The sequence below is a fragment of the Rhinoraja longicauda genome, chromosome 25, assembly GCF_053455715.1.
Source record: "Rhinoraja longicauda isolate Sanriku21f chromosome 25, sRhiLon1.1, whole genome shotgun sequence".
NCBI classification, from domain to species: domain Eukaryota; kingdom Metazoa; phylum Chordata; class Chondrichthyes; order Rajiformes; family Arhynchobatidae; genus Rhinoraja; species Rhinoraja longicauda.
In genome coordinates this window covers 13324715-13337606 of record NC_135977.1, presented here as the reverse complement: position 1 = coordinate 13337606, position 12892 = coordinate 13324715, and the positions used below count along the sequence as shown (strand labels likewise).

The 12892-nt window shown below is 46.5% G+C and overlaps 1 protein-coding gene and 1 long non-coding RNA gene across 3 annotated transcripts in view; one reads left to right on the top strand and one right to left on the bottom strand.

Annotated features, from left to right (window-relative positions):
- Positions 1-12892, bottom strand: part of rsph14 (radial spoke head 14 homolog) — a 307769-nt gene that overhangs the window by 88065 nt on the left and 206812 nt on the right. The window lies entirely within an intron of this gene.
- LOC144605753 (uncharacterized) overlaps positions 1-12892 on the top strand; it is a 106465-nt gene that overhangs the window by 26339 nt on the left and 67234 nt on the right. The window lies entirely within an intron of this gene.

The following is a 12892-nucleotide window of genomic DNA, read 5'->3' as shown; positions in this document are numbered from 1 at the left end:
AAGTGGTACCGCCAAGAAGAAAAAAAATCAGTGCTCTTCACACCTCATGCAGATGTTTATCAATAACTTGTTGGTGGTACCTCTTCAGGTTCATTCGACGATGTTGGTAAATTATTCATGTTTCATATCCATAACAAAGGATAGGGATGACATCTGAGCTATCCAACTGGATTTTGGTCTTGGGTACAGACATAGTAGATCTTGTGCCAGATCCTGTCATCTACATTAGACAATAGACAATAGACAATAGGTGCAGGAGTGGGCCATTCGGCCCTTCGAGCCGGCACCGCCATTCAATGTGATCATGGCTGATCATTCTCAATCAGTACCCCGTTCCTGCTTTCTCCCCATACCCCCTGACTCCGTTATCCTTAAGAGCTCAATCTAGCTCTCTCTTGAATGTATTCAGAGAATTGGCCTCCACTGCCCTCTGAGGCAGAGAATTCCACAGATTCACAACTCTCTGACTAAAAAAGTTTTTCCTCATCTCTGTTCTAAATGGCCTACCCCTTATTCTTAAACTGTGGCCCCTGGTTCTGGACTCCCCCAACATTGGGAACATGTTTCCTGCCTCTAACATGTCCAACCCCTTAATAATCTTATACGTTTCGATAAGATCCCCTAGTCGCTCCAGTCTTTCAACATATGACAGTCCCGCCATTCCGGGAATTAACCCAGTAAACCTTACGCTGCACGCCCTCAATAGCAAGAATATCCTTTCTCAAATTTGGAGACCAAAACTGCACACAGTACTCCAGGTGCGGTCTCACTAGGGCCCTGTACAACTGCAGAAGGACCTCTTTGCTCTTTACATTCACTACTAGAGAAAGCTAGCTATTGAGTCTTGACTGTTGTCAGAGTCTGGTCCTCAGTGATACATTGTGGAAGTCCTTGAACTTGTGCTTATAGAACCTTAGACTTCTTGATGTTGAATGAGGGTTTCAATAAGCATCCTTCAACTAATGTTGCATGGATTGATCTCTAGGTTTGTTAAAGGATGGCATAGTCATCAATGTTTCAATTTCAATGGTGAAAACTTTGGAGATTTCTGCCTTTAGATGGACAAACCTCCCATTTTTGTCTGAATTTACTGGCAGTTTCAGCAGGAGCTTAGTCTTAGCGAGGAGCATAATATTGGGAAAATATCTGGAATAATAAGAATCCCTTGCTATACCCCAGTGTTGATGATAAATGGCTTTGACTCTGTACCATTGTAGTGAGCAAAAACAATAAGCCTTATCAGAATCTTGATGAATTTGATAGAGAAGGCAAATCTAAAAAACATCTTTTACAAGGTCTTCATAATTTGTAGACTCAGAGGCCTTTGCACACAGAGATATTTGATGTTGTTGCTGACACTTTACAAATATCTCATGATCTATGGTCTCTTCAGCAAAAGGAAAGAGTGGGGCAATGTGTCAGCATCCCTCTGTAATTTCCTTCCATTGTCTTGCCTTGCCTCTTAAAATCAGTAATAATATTGGTATTCACAATCTCTTGCAATGTCTTTACTGTTCCACCATAGCTGGTGACAATGGGTCCCTCCCGAATAGTACAATAATAAACCTAAACATAAATCTAAACTTTTTGTAGATTAGTTCCTGGAGATTTAGTGCTAGATTTTGGACTGATCCTTAGGTTGGTAAGCCATTGGTCCTGTTTGATGACCCAGACTAGTAGTTTGACGGGAGGTGATTGGAGTGACTCTCATTCTTGGTGGTGAGAGACAGATTCAGTGATTGATTCTCCAACAGTTGACCTTGGTTCAGGAGCATAGTTACTTGAGGCTTGGTTTCCCTTTAGAGCTTTGTAGTCAGGAGAGGATGTTCTATGGGTCTAGCTCAGTGTTGGATCACTTTTTTTCCAATGCGAGAGTGAAATCTTTTATGTCCACCTGCCAAGGCAGAAGGTTCATTCCAAAGTCAGCGCACTGAGTGGTGGAGCAATCCCTCAGTAGTTCACTGGGAACTCTGCCATAATTTTACATTGGAGTCCTGAATGGAACTTAGAAGAAAAAAAAATCAGTGTAGACTTCTCAATAGGCTCTTGGAACCGTGACAGAAGGTTTTCCACCCCCAGTGTTAAGCTGCTTTTCTCTTTCTGATGCTAACCACTCATTATCAACAGTTTCGCTGCAGTGAGGTAACTGCTGCTATTTATTCATCAGCATCTGTTATTGAACTCCACCTACCTTGCTGTGAAACTGAGGGAAACTGAAGGAGGTTTTCACAATAAACCAGACAGACCGCAGTGATTCAGGACTCTATATTCCTACATTACTGTTTTGCAATCAGTAAAGTTCCGGAGAATTATTCATGGACAACAACGGAAGGAACGGCAAGCAGCCGATATGACCACATGTTCAACATATGATAGTTGTTAATTATTTATAGGGTTATCATTTAATCGGGGTCCAGGTGGCACCATTAACCAGACAAGTATGAGCTGTTCATCACACTCTCTCCTGATGTCTACATTATGTACAGAAGTGAGATGGGAATACAAATTATTATATCTTCAATAACCACGAGAATTCTCACTGCATTAGGGCTGATTTAGAAAGAAAGACTTGCAATTGTATAAGGGTTTCCACAACACTCTGCTATCAATGATTTAAATTATAATAGACAGTATTATATAAAGGTAAGGGAAGCACGCGCAGACTTGCATAAATAGCAATGAGATAATCACCAAACCTCTTTTTAGTAACATTGAAACATGCATTAATATCAGTCAGGACACCAGAATAAGTTCCTTACTGATTTAGCTCTTAGGGCTAATGGAATCAAGGGATATGGGAAAAAAGCAGGTTCGGGGTACTGATTTTGGATGATTAGCCATGATCATATTGATTGGTGGTGCCGGCTTGAAGGGCTGAATGGCCTATTCCTGCACCTATTTTCTATGTTTCTATAAGAAAGAAAACTGCAGATTCTGGTTTAAATCGAAGGTAGACACAAAACGCTGGAGTAACTCAGCGGGTCAGGCAGCATCTCTGGAGAGAAGCAATGGGGCGTTTCGGGTCGAGACCCTTCGCCTGGAACGGGGATTGTTCGCCGTACCCTACAAAGAGGCAGGCATAGCTAGGGCCCATGCGACTGGCCATAGCTACGCCTTGGATTTGGAAGAAGTGGGAGAAGTCAAAGGAGAAGTTGTTGAGGGTAAGGACCAGCTCTGCTCAGCAGAGGAGAGTATTGGTAAATGAAAATTGGCTGGTTCTGTGGTCGAGGAAGAAACGGAGCTTTAAGACCCTCCTGGTGGGGGATGGAGGTGTAGAGTGACTGGACATCCATAGTAAAAATGAGGGAGTGGGGGCCTGGAAAATGGAAGTTATTGAGGAGACGGAGAGCATAAGGTGTCTTGGACATAGGTAGGGAGGGATTGGACTAGGGGGGATAGGATGGAGTCGAGGTAGGTGGAATTTAATTCGGAGGGACATGAACAGGCAGAAACAATGGGTCTGCCAGGATAGTTCTGTTTGTGGATTTTGGGGAGAAGATAAAATTGGGCCGTGCGGGGCTGGGGAATGGTAAGGTTGGAGGCTTTCGAGGGCAGAGAGCCGGAAGTGATGAGATCAGTAATGGTGTTTGTGATTAAGGCGCGTCTGTGGGGTTATGGTCCAAGGATAAGTAGGAGGAGGTGTCTGAGAGTTGTCACCTGGCCTCGGTAGAGGTCAGCGCGCCAGACTACCACGGCACCTCCCTTGTCGGCGGGTTTGATAACCAAGTCGGGGTTGCTGCAGATTGAGTTGGGGGCTGTACGTTCAGGAGGGGAGAGGTTAGAGTATGTCAGGGGAGTGCAGAATTTGAGGCGGTTGATGTCCCGCCAGAAGTTGGAAATGAAAAGGTCTAATGAAGGTAGATGGGGGAGTCCAAGGAGGGGGTCTGCTGGAGATGGGAGAAGGGGTCATCACTGGGTGGTGAGAACTTCCCATGGAAAAAGTCTCGGAGGCGGAGGCGACGGAAGAATACATCGTGGCGGACCCAGAACTCGTTGAGGTGGGGGCGGAGGGGAACAAAGGTGAGGCCTCTGCTGAGGACAGACCGTTCGGTATCAGAAAGGGGGAGGTCAGGGGGGATGGTGAACACATGACAAGTGTGGAGGTTGGGGTTGGATGAGGGCAGGCGAGTAAATGGAGGCCGAGGCGATGTCTGCTGCTCAGAGAGGAGCATGAGGACTCGTATGGGTGGGGAGTAGCTGGGGCCACCTGGCTAAAGAGGGAAGGAGAAGACCCAGTGGAACCCCTACTGAGGTTTCCTGTAGGAGGGGGGAGCAGTTGGACCCAGCACAGTCAAGCCTCGTGGGGTTGGACTCTGCCTCGTGGGGACTGTGGGCCCGGTGCTGAGCCTGGGACTCAGGTAAGGCGACGGCTGCGGCCCGTTGGTGGGCGGTGGAGTGAGGAGGGTCGGCAGAGTCGCTGGTAGAGGCCCGCAGGGGACTGGAGTCCGGGTCAGCGGGCGAAGCGTCGGTAGGCCCGGTCAGCGGATGGCCGCGGAGGAAACGAGGGTCGGCGTCATCGGTGAGGTGGTGAGGGTCGGCGATCCCGGTGAGACGGTGAAGGCCGGTGGCAGTGGTGGTTGTGATCTTGGGGAGGCCATGAAGGTCGGCGGCAGCGGCCCTGGGGAGGCGAAGGTCGGATGCAGCGGTGGTTGTGATCCTGGGGAGGCCGTGGAGGTCGGCTGCAGCGGCCTTGGGGAGGCGAAGGTTAGCGGCAGCGGCGTTTATGGCCCTGGGGCGGCGGTGAAGGTAGACGATTAAATTTTTTTTAATTTTTAGATTTAGAGATACAGCGCAGAAACAGGCCCTTCGGCCCACCGGGTCCGCGCCACCCAGCGATCCCCGCACATTAACACTATCCTACACCCACTAGGGACAATTTTTACATTTGCCCAGCCAATTAACCTACAAACCTGTACGTCTTTGGAGTGTGGGAGGAAACCGAAGATCTCGGAGAAAACCCATGCAGGTCACGGGGAGAACGTACAAACTCCCTACAGTACAGCACCCGTAGTCAGAATCGAACCTGAGTCTCCGGCGCTGCATTAGCTGTAAGGCAGCAACTCTACCGCTGCGCCACCGTGGTGGCATCGTCAGTGGTCCGGCCCTGGGATGAACCGGGGAGGCGGTGAAGGTCGACAACGGCGGCAGGTTTGGTGGTCTGGGCCTGAGATCGGCCAGGAAGGGGGTGAATCTTTGTGCTGCTCCTCGTGGCAGCAATGGCGTCGCGGGTCTCGGCCTCATGGTGTTCGGGCAGGTGGCACGGACCAGCGGTGGAGCAACGGGCCTGCGGGCGGTCGAGTCGAGGGAGCGGTCTGAAGGCAGGCAAGTTTGCGATCCTTTGTGGAGTCCAGGTAGGAAAGGAAGCGTTTGTTGAGGGCGTGGATCTGGCGTTGGATGAAGTGCAGTTGGGGTCCGTTGCAGGGGTGGGCAAGTGAGGCCCGGATTGGCGGGAGAGTCAGAGCGAGGGCTTGTTGGTGCCGGCGCATCGCAGCCAGTGTAGAACGTAGTGCATGGAAGGAGAACTGGTGCGAAAATCGGCAGATCGACTGTCGGAACTTATAGTCTGGGTTCGGTCTGAACTGGGAGGTCTGGAACTGGAGCTGGAATCCACAAGGTAAAAGATGGAGGCGCAGGCAAGTATTGCCAGAGTGAGGCCCAACGCAAATTGGAGGAACAGCACCTCATATTTCGCTTGGGTAGTTTACACCCCAGCGGTATGAACATTGACTTCTCTAACTTTAGATAGTCCCTGCTTTACCTCTCTATCCTCTCCCGCTTCCCAGTTCTCCCACCAGTCTTCCTGTCTCCCACTACATCCTATCTTTGTCCGTCCCCTCCCTTGACATCAGTCTGAAGAAGGGTCTTGACCCTAAACGTCACCCATTGCTTCTCTCCAAAGATGCTGCCTGACCCGCTGAGTTACTCCAGCATTTTGTGTCTACCTTCTATGTTTCGATGTTCTTTGAAACCAGAAATTGGAGCTCTGGTGAAAGCCGGAGCAGTCGAACCTTTGGTTAGTACTATTTCCACAGACAATACTGATGACAGTGCAGTACTTCTCTAATACTGCAGTGCTTGTGTTAGACTAGGTATTTGTGTTGAGGTCTCAGGAGTGGAATCAAAAGCTATGATGGAGTAAAATAATGTTCAATGGCACGGTGGCGGCACGGTGACGCAGCAGTAGAGTTGCTGCCTTACAGCGAATGCAGCGCCGGAGACTCAGGTTCGATCCTGACTACGGGCGCCATCTGTACGGAATTTGTACGTTCTCCCCGTGACCTGCAAGCGTTTTCTCCAAGATCTTCGGTTTCCTCCCACACTCCAAAGATGTACAGGTTTGTAGGTTAATTGACTGGGTAAATGTAAAAATTGTCCCTAGTGTGTGTAGGATAGTGTTAATGTGCTGGGATCGCTGGGCGGCGCGGACTCGGTGGGCCGAAGGGCCTGTTTCCGCGCTGTATCACTAAATCTAAAAATCTAAATGTGCAAATTGAGGCTTGCATTTTGGAGTTCAGATAACACTCTAATCTAGTTTCTTAAACTGGTGAGAAATGAGGAACTGTGGATGAGCAGAGCGGTTTAGCGTATCTGGTACAAGAATCAGCAGAATGGACAATTGGCCTTTAGCTCAAGGGGTATGGATAATGAAGTGCGGTTGTGGCAGTTCTGGCTCAGCACATCTGGAGGATGTTGTTCCATTTGTGCTTTCAGTGGTGCTTTAATTATTTGTCACATATGTAACTGCAGCGTGAATTTCTTTTTGCATATATTACACATGCAGGCGTTGCCATGTTTTGGCGCCATTACTCAAAGTCCAGAGTCTGATTGGCCCGTGCGCTCGATGTACTGGAGCAGTTCCCATGAACCCTATCCATGTTCGGCCATCTTTGTGTCCCCGGGGACGCTTCCTGCGGCCGACCTTGAAGGCGCTGGAGGCATTAATCCAGTTCACTCTCCTACTGGCCCTTGCTCCTCCCATCCGATGTCTCCATCTCCCTCCCGGTCCCGCCGTCCACTGAGCCTTTGGATGGGTCCTCCATCCCACAAGCCCTCAGGTGGGCCCCACGGTCCACTGAGCCTTCTGGAGGGCCCTGCCGACCACCGAGCCTTCGGCTCTCCCAGGCGGGCACCACGGCCTCATGAAGGCCTTTGCGGGCGGCACCTTGGGAAGGCCTTCACCCCGGATGGCCTTCGGGCCCTGCACTTCAGTAAGTCCAACTGGGTTATGGTGTGTGTATGGTGCCGTTTTACCAGAATGGTTTTGCACTAAAAGTGTTAAATTATGAGGGTAATTTGCACTGGCTGGACTTTATTTCCATGAATATAAAGGATTATAGCCTGACAACGCAGGTGTTTAGAATGATTAAATGGATTTATGATGGCGAACAAATGTCTCCTGAAATAGAAGTGCCCAGGACAAGGTGTCAAGATGTTCAACCAGTAATTGTTGGCTTGGGGTGTCATTAGAAACACAGCTTCACTCAAAGCAGAGGAAATCTGCAACATGTCTCCATAATATTTTGAGCTGAGCATCAATTGACAATTTAAAAAAGCAGATAGATAGCCTCGGTGAGTGAATGCTTAAGGGATATGGAACAAATTTGGATAAACAGAGTTTAGAGATCAGCCACGGTAAAATGGGCCACACCATGTTCTGTCTGGGCCACCAGCTATGCATGTCTGATCATCACACCCGTGCTTTTATTTTTTCGCAGATCCTCAGAATGGTTGATCGAGAGGCTATGAGCGGTTTAGATTTTTTTTTTAGATTTAGAGGTACAGCGCAGAAACAGGCCCTTCGGCCCACCGGGTCCGTGCCGCCCAGCGATCCCCGCACATTAACACTATCCTACACCCACTAGGGATAATTTTTACATTTGCCCAGCCAATTAACCTACATACCTGTACGTCTTTGGAGTGTGGGAGGAAACCGAAGATCTCGGAGAAAACCCATGCAGGTCACGGGAAGAACGTACAAACTCCGTACAGACGGCGCCCGTAGTCAGGATCGAACCTGAGTCTCCGGCGCTGCATTTGCTGTAAGGCAGCAATTCTACTGCTGCCCACCGTGCCGTGCCGCCCGGTTGCTAGGCCTCATGTGCTGGATTCTGCAAAGGTTGCTCAGTGGGTTTTGATAATTCGCCACCATCAAGCGTCTTTTTAATTGCTTGTATTGTCTTTGATAATCAGAGTCGTTTAAAGAATTTCACATAGATTTAAAGTAATGTAAATTTAAAAAGTACTACAAATACTACACAAAAATTGTTACAAGTATTAAGATAGAATAAACAACAACAAAAAAAGTGAGGAACAGTTTTCCTTCATAATATAGGGAATGTTTAAAAATGTCAATTTGTACTGCATACTCAATGCAATTATCATTTTTGCTGTTAGGTTTTTATTTCCTGTCCATTTGTGATAGCTCATGCTGCTGATTTTGTTACTCTTTACTGTTCATCATCCAGTACCTGTGAGACGACCCCTCTTCCCAGTTCCCCACTGACCTTTCTGCCTTGGCCTCCTCCATTGCCAGAGTGAGGCCACACTGGTATGAACCCTACGGTATGAACATTGAATTCTCCAATCAACCTTCCTCCCCCCCCCACCCTCCTTTCCACACCTCCCTGTGCCCCACCTGGAGTCTCACCCATTTCTCCCCTTCCACATACATTCCTTCCGCTGTCTTCACAATTCTCAACTATTCTTATCTCCCACATTTTGACTTTTCATCTCTGGCCTTTGTCCAACCATCTGCCGATCAACCTTCTCCCCCCTCTCCCCCCAACCCCCACCTGTGTAAGTCTGAAAGATGGGTCTCGACCCGAAATGTCACATACTCCTTTTCGCCAGAGATGCTGTCTGACCCGCTAAGTGACTCCAGCATTTTGTGTGCATCTACCTATCACTTACCAGGCTTCTGTCCTGCCCGCTTTCTCCCCCCCCCCCCCCCCACAACAATCAGTTTAAAGAAGGGTCCCGACCTGAAACGTCGCCTATCCATGTTCTGCAGACGTGCTGTCCGACATGCTGAGTTACTCCAACAATTGTGTCATTGTCCGGCATCTGCAGTTCCTTGTTTTGACATTTTTCTTTTTATACTGTTGTGTGCCTTTTTCTTGCAGAAAAATAGCTTCTTTGTTATCTCTTAAGACATACAATAGCTTTTTTTGGCAAGTCGGACTCCTACTCTTTAGAAGTACAAATTGGTTCTCTATCACAGTAAATTGTTTTTTAAAACACCTCCCACTGATCTTCTGTTATTTTACCCATTTATAGATGGAGGTTAATGACAATCTCTACTGCTAGAGCACTGGAAACTGTTTAATACTGAAGTGAATTGTTTAGAACCTGACAATATCTTCAACTGATACTTTCCATTGTACAGAACACAATATAACATTTTTTGTGATAAACTGTAACTCCAAAATAAAATATTATCGGAAGGAACTTAGTGGATTTGCATTAACCTCAATACTAATGTGATTAAAATGTTCTTTTTCACTGCCATATGTAAAGATCCTTAATTGAAACTTGTTTGAGAAGTTTCAAATCAGCTTTTAACAGGCAGGTAGCCATGCTACAAATCAGCTTTAAGATGATTGCCAACCATTTCTCTTGCAGAAATAGAAGCTTTTATGAATGGTTGTCAGGAATTGGAATGGGAAGTTCAAGGGCAAATGTACTTACATTTTTGAGGTGACAAGCAAGCTGAGAAGCCTATTTAAAAAAAACAGGTTATCCGAATCTTGGATTCATGCATAGAGGTAGGGAGCTCAAAAGCCCACACGTTTAGACACAAATACTGGAGTAACTCAGCAGGACAGGCAGCATCTCTGGATAAAAGGAATGGGTGACGTTTCAAATTGAGACCCTTCTTCAGACTGATCTCAACCCGAAATGTCACCCATTCCTTCCATCCAGAGATGCTTCCTGTCCCGCTGAGTTACAATACTTCAGCATTTTATGTCTATCTTTGATGTAAACTGGCACCTGCAATTATTTCCCAAAACAGCCCAGAAGTTTAACTAAATGTTCATAACGCACTTGTTATTCCACAATTGGAATGCTGTGCCGAACTGTCGCTAATGGAGCTTGTGAAGGATTTCAAGGCTTCAGAGAGAATGCAATTAATGAAAAGGGTGAGATTTAAGTTGATTGGAGAAATGAAAGAAGCAGGGTGATTCTTATGAATAGAAGAATTCCAAGTTGAATGCATTGCCACAGATGTCTGTGGAGGCCAAGTCATTGGCTATTTTTAAGGTGGAGATTGACAGATTCTTAATTAGTAAGGGTGTCAAGGCTCATGGGGAAAAGGCAGGAGAATGTGGTTGAGAGGGAAAGATAGATCAGCCATGATTGAATAGCCAAGTAGACTCGATGGGCTGAATGGTCTAATTCTGCTCCTGTGTAGAGGTGCTACCTGACATGCTGCGTTTTACCACTATTATTCTTTTTTATTTCAGGTTTCAAGCATCCGCGGTTTTATTTGAATTTCATTTAACCTGCTCCTACAGCCTCCTGAGTTTGTGTCTGGGGTGCCCCCTGGTTGTACAAGACATTTCCTCCACTGTCCATCATGCCCCACGTTGCCCCCAAATATCCTGGGCGATTTTATATAATCGGCAACAAAGCAGTCTATCGGATAGATTCATCAGTACAATGTCAGCACCACCTAACCCAGCTATAATATGCCTCTTCAAAAAGGTCCAGAGCAGTTTTAAATCGCATAGACTAGTTCCAACTGGAGATTTCCTTGCATGATTTTACTCCCTGCCTATCAACAGCATAGTTAATACTGGCTATGCACTCAAATGATTTAAAGTGGTGATTGTATATAATTTCTTCTGCCTGCACCAAAATCAATGCGACCTTTTCACTGAGCCCTGCAATCTCACGCCCTTATTCAGAAGCTATTTAGTTTATCCAAAAATGGATAGAGGGAATGTGCACAAAAGCAAAATACTTCCTTAGATTTTTTACTCTCGATCAAACAAAATACTGGTTAATCGACAGTTCTGGAGAAATGGTATCACAAAAAGCTGGAGTAACTCAACGGGTCAGGCAGCATCTCAGAAGAGAAGGAATGGGTGATGTTTCGGGTCGAGACCCTTCTTCATACTGATGTCAGGGGAGGGGGCGGGACAAAGAAAGGATATGGTTGGAGACAGAAAGACAGTGGGAGAACTGGGAAGGGGAGGGGAAAGGGAAGAGAAAGATGTGATAGAATTGTTCACATTGATGAATAAATAGAAAGAAACTTCCCAAACTTACGGGAAGGTTGGAAACCAGAGGGTGCAGATTTAAGATGATTGGCAGAAGAAAGAGAGTGAGTTGAAATGTCTTTTTATGCATCAAGTTTCAATCAAAAAAATTGTCGTTTTGGAAGCAGATTCAGTAATAACTTTGAAAATGGAATTAGGTCAAAAACTTAACAGGAAACAAGAATAGGTTATTCAATAAGAGGAGATGGATGATGTTAGTTCCTTCAAAGAGCCTACTCAAGAAAAATGGGCCAAATGATCTATTTTTCTATTAGATTCCATGATTCTAAGATGTTTTTCGCTCCTTTCCCTTATAGTCTGAATAAAATTCCTACCTGGTGTTATTAATTCTAGGGCATAAATAAATTATATTGTTGGGCAATAGTAAATCGACGAATGTAGGGGTGGTGAAATATTCAGGCTTGCATGCTATAATAATCTGCAAAGTAAGTTGGGCAGTATTTTCAGCAACAACCTGGCCCTTCCTGACTAGCTTATGCTATGCTCGCTTTGAACAGAAGGATGGTGGAATAACATCATCCGCCCCAACAGCCCAACCTGCAGCTTTACACAATGTCATTGTCGCAGATGTCAGATCGGCCTTCCTGAGAGTGAACCTGCGGGAAGCAAATGGCCCAGATGGATTCCCTGCTCTTGTCTTCAGGGCCTGAGCTGACCAGCTGGCAAGAGCATTCACAGCCAACCTTAACCTCTTTCTACTCTATTTGGAGGTTCTCACCTGCTTTAATAAGACCACTATCATCCTGCTACCAAAGAGAAGCAAGGTAGCATCGAGTGGCTCTGACATCTACCATCATGAAGTGCTTTGAGAGGCTGGTCATGGCGCACAGTAACTCCAGCCTCCCAATGATTAACTGCATTGGTCTACTGCAGCTTGCCTGCTGTCACAACAGGTCTATGGCAGACACCATCTCCCTCATCCCACACTTGCTGCTGGAAAATCTAGATAACAAGGACACCTAAATCAGACTTCTGTTTATTGACTATGGTGGATCCTTTGACACCATAATCCCAACCAAATTCTCCAAATTCCTGGACCTAGGAGTCAGCACCCCCTCTGCAACTGGATCCTTCACTTCCTGATCCATAGACTACAATTAGTTAGGATAGGCGACAAAAAACCTTCCACAATAATTCTCAACAAGATAAGTTCTCAGCCCCTTGATAAACTCCCTATACATTCACTACAGTATGGCCAAATTCTGCTCTAACTCCAAGTACAAGTTTGCAGATGACACCACTCTAGGGGGGCCAGATCTTAAACAACGATTTGACTGCATACAGGAAGGAGATATAGAGCTTAGTAATATGGTGCCATACGACAAGCTATGCGTCATTGTCAGCAAGATGAAGGAGCTAGTTATTGACTTTTTTTTTTGAGGCATAGAGTGATACAATGTGGAAACAGGCCTTTCGACCCAACTTGCCGACACCGGCCAACATGTCCCAGCTACACTGGTCCCACCTGCCGGCGTTTGGTCCATACCCCTCCAAACCTATCCTATCCATGTACCTGTCTAACTGCTTCTTAAATGTTGGGATAGTCCCTGCCTCAACTACATCCTCTGGCAGCATGTTCTATACACCCACCACCATGTCAGGAAGTGAGG